Here is a 5,693-nt window from a genome sequence, read left to right on the forward strand (position 1 = left end):
CCAGGAGCACAAAGCTCCAGACAACACAGCCCTCAGGTTCTTAGGGACACACAAACCTCTCCACCACGATAAGGTGATGGTTCCCGGTGAGGGTTTACTATGCCATGATATGAATTATTGAAACACGTGGGCTACTCAAGTGTATAATTAAAGTCGTTAAATTGTATATTTTGGTGTTATTTCTAAAGGTATCTTAACACAATATATACATTTGTATTGTAATTAGGTATTTATTATGAGAGTTTATAGAGTTTGGAATCTGGCGGTAAAAAAGACCGCTTAAGGCAATTCTAGTAGTTATGGAATCCCGGCACTTTTAGTGTTAAATCATATGTTCAAGCTCTGGCACAGCTGTGAAGCTACAAATTACATACTATTTGAAGGCAGACTCTTAACCCTCATTGTTCTGTCATACTAGTGTATATGAGTTACAGCACCCGCTAGGAATACCGCCTACTTTGCAGAAAAAAACAATTTTCTTTGTTATACTGTACCTCCAAGTGAATGTTTATGAAACTAAACGTAATAGGAAGACACATTGTCAGAGGGGCATGATAAACGGCCTCAGAATGTCAGTAAATGCCATCTGATCAACATTTTTCCAACCATTATGCATAGCTCTGTAGTGTTTAGGTCTGCTGTTGTGAAATCCTCCCCTGTGTTAGCGACTGTAAATAGATCACCATTCAAGTATTGGTTTATATGGATTTTTAACACTTAGGGGTTAACAACCACCTGTTTGTTGGCATGACAATATACTTCAAAGATTTTATGTATTTTATTTTTTCTATTAAGACAAGTGAAAAAAGTGATTAATGCCCCCCCGACCCGATACCGGATAGGCGGACGAAGATGGATGGATGGATGGATGGAAGTGATGGAATTAACTTTTCTATCTTCAGCCCCCCTACAGGTTGTCTAATTGGAACTACAGTTTGCACGGCTGTAGTTCCAATAAGACAACCTGTAGGGGGAAAAAGTTACATAACGTTGCATTTTAAATATTGATGTATGTTTAGAAATTCATACAAATCATTATCAGCTTCCTCTGTGTGTAAGAAAACAGAACATTTATACCACAGCTTGACAAAGATGATTATTTTGTCACAGCCCCAAATTTGCAAACCAAACTGTGTAAACATTGCAAAATGTTAAACAAGCCTAGGAAAAAGATAATTCATCAGGGTCAGGTTAGAAACCTCACAAAATGCAACAAACATGGTACATTTTATTTGAACCGCTGTGATATTTCAGCGTGCACAGTTGGAAAAATGGACCTGTTCTGAAGACAGCACTTTTATTTTAGAGTAAAAAGCTCATATGTCTGATGTCGGTTCACTGGTCATACGTGCACACATCTAGCTTGGAAACCCTGGGAGTGTGCCTAATGTTCCCACAATTCTAAGATTGTTTTCCAAAATTAGGCCCTTTCTTCCCACATTTTCTTTTCATGAATTTGTATCATACTGTATCCTCTTTTCTCCCAATGGGTTCTCCCAAGTTAGCGGTTAACCCTAACATTAATTTTAAGAACAATCTCAGAAATGTGGGACCATTGGGCTTTGGGACGATTGTGGCTCCCTCAGTGGTTTTGTGTGCTCCCCTGAGAACGAAACACACAAAACCACTTACAGAGCCTTGGCTAAATGACTATACCCGTGGCCTCAGACGAACATGTCGGCAAACTGAAAGCAGGAGGAAAAAGGACAAACTCAGTGTCATGTGAAATTCTACAGCACAGTCTGTCTGATTATTAGAGATCTGTAAAATCTACAAAAATTGAGTACATTTCTAAGCTGGTTTCTCATAACTGCCACAGGCCACAGGTTCTTTTCAACATTTTTAACACAGTTATAAAACCCTGTAACTCTGCGCCGATTGTTCCCACATCTGATCTCTGTGATTCCTTTTGTAAAATTCTTTGTTGAAAAGATTTTTGTCCTTTCATCTTCTGTGACTACATCCTTTGACCAACACCCCTCTGTTCCTTCAATGTGCCTTGTGGTTCTAGACAAGTCTGAGCCCATTTCAATCACCTCCCTATCTGAGGTGGTCCACCATCTACGGCCCACAAATTGTCCCTCAGACAGCATTCCCGCTGGTCTGCTCAAGGAAGTCTTTGACACTGTTGGACCATGTGTTCTATCACTGATACACATCTGTCTTGTCTCTGATAATGTTCCAGCTGTTTACACATGTTGTTGTGCAGCCCTGGTTAGAGAAGAAAAATCACAATTACTCCGTTCTGTCTAATTTCAGGCCCAACTCAAAAATGCCGTTCCTTTCTAAAGTCCTAGAGAAAGTAGTTTTGACCCAGCTTCAAATGTTTTCAGTCTGGTCCTAGCACTGAAACCACTGTTTTAAGAGTCTTTAACAACCTAATCTTAAGTGTTGATTCAGGAGTCCCAGCCATCCTGGTACTCTCAGACCTCACTGCTGCCTTTGATACTGTTGACCACTCAATCCTTTTGTTATGCTTGGAACAATGTGCAGGAATTAAACATACTGTACTCAGGCAGTTCCAATCATACCTCACAAATTGGAGGTTCACTGTCCACCTTGGTGATTACTCTTCCGAGACAGCCCCATTCTGTCAAGGCTCTGTTTTGGGCCCTATAATATTCTCATTATACATGCTGCCCTTGGTGTCCATATTTTGAAAAATATGGGGTCTGTTTCCACTGTTTTGCAGATGTACACATTTACATGCCTTCAAATCTAAAAACTAAGGGCTCATTGCAGCCACCGCTTGATTGTCTAAATGACATTAAAAGATGGTTGATGTCGGTCCCCTAGGCCCACTAGCTCCTAACATTTGTTCCTTTGTAAAGAGTCTTGGTGTCTATTTCAACAACGTCTTCAAATTTGAGAAGCAGATTGTCTGCGTTGTCAGGTCTAGCTTATTTCAGCTGAGGAATGTAGCCAAGGTAAATGCCTCTCTACGTTCTAATGACTTAGAGATGTGTTTTATAGCCTTGTATTTTGTGGCTCAGTGTTTGAGCTTCTGTACCATTGTCATAGCTTTGTGCCTACAGTATATCCTGTGTTATCCGTGCCTAGTTATGCCCTGTCTTGGATTTCATTCTTGTTTTTGTTTTTCTGCTTGTGGACCATTGTGACTAAGGAAAGATATTATTACCATTGTTAGTTTATTATTTTCTTTTGAGATGTATTCTGAATTCAATTGTTGTTTTTACCTTGTATAGCACTTTGGTCAACCCAATTATTTTTAAATGTGCTATGTAAGGAAATTGACATTGGGCTGTGGGAAAACAGGGCTGACCAACATTGCATTACACATAATAAGTAGCTGTGTGACGCTACATTATATGCTACCATTGTTTGGGTCAGAACTAAATGTTGCTGTTTTAAAGTACCTGTACTATAGATAAACTAGATTTCATTAAATATTAATCTTTTTTTCATTTCATCCATTAGCCCTAATGCAGTTAGCATGCATTTTTCAGTGTTGTTGTGCAAAGTAAACTTAATTATCCCCACTAAGTGCAAATCCAGTTCATTTAGACAGCCATTTTATGCTTGAACAGAAGTACCTGGGAAATAAGTATGACACACTTGCATTTGGAGGTGTCCAAAGGGCTTGAGTTAAAAGCACTCATTACAAAAGAGTCTGTACACTCCCATGTGTGTCTTAACCATCTGTGTCTTTTTTAATTGTGTTGATTCATCTGTTGCACTGCAAGGTTCACCTCCGGGACTTTCACTTATCAGACTGCCATTTAGTTTACGTGGACATTTTCCCGCAAATGTGCACACACAAAGGGGGAACCTTGGTCTTTCTAATGCCATACAGTTATAATGACAAACAAACACAACAGAACATCTTATTACCATAGCTGTTTTTAATTGCTTTATGGTTTGGGAATGTCATTAGTTAAGAATGTATGAGGAGCATGTGCAGCACATCATTAGCCCAGTCATTATCTGGCATATTTGTTTCGTGTGAAAGGTACCCCGTTGTGGCATTTAATTTGGTGATATTTACAGCATCCAGCTAATTTTGCTTAATGACTTTTTTCTTTATTTAATGACTCTGCCCGGCTTACTCGGTCCATATCAATTCAGGGGTAATAGACCACAGTGAAAGTCGTTTGAATTGTAAATATCAACCAAATGAGTGCACAAGTCAATAGACAAAAGCATTTCATGTTTCGAATATATTCTCTTCAGACGCAAAGTTATACCCTCCATGTCATTTTAAGACACGCACACACACACATCAGCACCAGTACTGTGTCAAGTGTATGTGTTGTTGTTGTTGTTGTTATTATTATTGACACACTGATAGTTTGTCATTCCAAACAAGATATGAGATTGTGTTGCTAATAACTTTTTATGAATCTATTGTCATAAAATCCATAATAATGTCTCCCTACAGGCTGCAATTTTCAACACACTTTACAATATTTTTTAAAGACATAGGGTGCTATTAGTGTGGCTAAAAATGCAACGTTTGCTCTGATGGCACCCAAGCAAATGACAAGAATGATAAAGCCAAAGGGGATGTTCTTCAAAGACATCACAGTTTTAACTGGTTTATGATTGGACAATGCTATAGTTAACCATCATGTTGTCCTTAGGTCAAACTGACCCGTTTTCAGTTTATTTTTTTGTCACAAAAAAATGAGCCGTCAAGAGAAGCACTGAAAATATCAAAATACTCACCCACAAGATTGAAAAAGTGACAAAAATGTGGGAAAAAGCGATAATAATGATGAAAAAACTTTTTTTTTTCTCGGACGACGGGACGACGGGGATTCTCCACCGGGTGCTGCGTTCTGGCTGCGCCGCTCTTCTGTCCTTGCCACGCACCGTACGACACGCGGAGCATCTTTCTTCCCAACTCACAGATTATATTGACTTTACAAGTACTTTACAGAACAATTACATGTCTATTAAGCTAGTATCTACCTTCCACTCTAGGCACTTCTGCAGTTAAACTCCATGCCTTCTCTTTGCTGGTGTCATCCTTAAAAACAAAAATCTGTGATGTGGCATTATGCTTTTCAATCTCCAAGATGAATCTCTTGTTGGCCGCGGTGTTGTGAATGAGACAAACAAAAGAGTGGGGTGTGTTTTGAGTTGATAGTCTCGGTGTATTACTTCTTCCTCGACTGTCCGAACGGCCTGTTGCTTGCGTACAATTAGACCTGGCTCGTATCTTTAGCGGAGCGGAGAGCCGCTTCATACGCGCTTCTGGGACGCACCGTGGCAAACCTGGTGGATTATCAAGCATGTGGACTTTTTGGCCCTATAATAAAATCACTCTACTCCCTCCTTTACTAGGGCTGCCAGAGGGAATTGAACGTAAATACATGCTTTTTGAGTTTATTTGGTGAAACGTATGATTATGCACAATAGCTGTGCAATTTAAGAAGCATGTGCTCTGTAAAGTGCTAACCTTACAATATCCAATAGGCTATAAGTAGATTTTTCCAGTTTTAGTCATCTAAAAAGACAATGTGCATTTTCAGGTAAGTTGCTAGTGCAGGACAAAAAATGAATAGTCAGCAAAAGTGAGTGTAGTCCATACAACAACTGAATGCATATTTCTGTTTGAATAATATGTCTATGTATGTTTTTTTTTGGGACATAATGTTTTCTTCATCATCTTCATCCAGTAACGGGTCGCGGGGACAGCAGCTCCAGCAGGGAACCCCAAACTTCCCTTT

Source organism: Etheostoma spectabile, chromosome 16, assembly GCF_008692095.1.
Source record: "Etheostoma spectabile isolate EspeVRDwgs_2016 chromosome 16, UIUC_Espe_1.0, whole genome shotgun sequence".
NCBI classification, from domain to species: domain Eukaryota; kingdom Metazoa; phylum Chordata; class Actinopteri; order Perciformes; family Percidae; genus Etheostoma; species Etheostoma spectabile.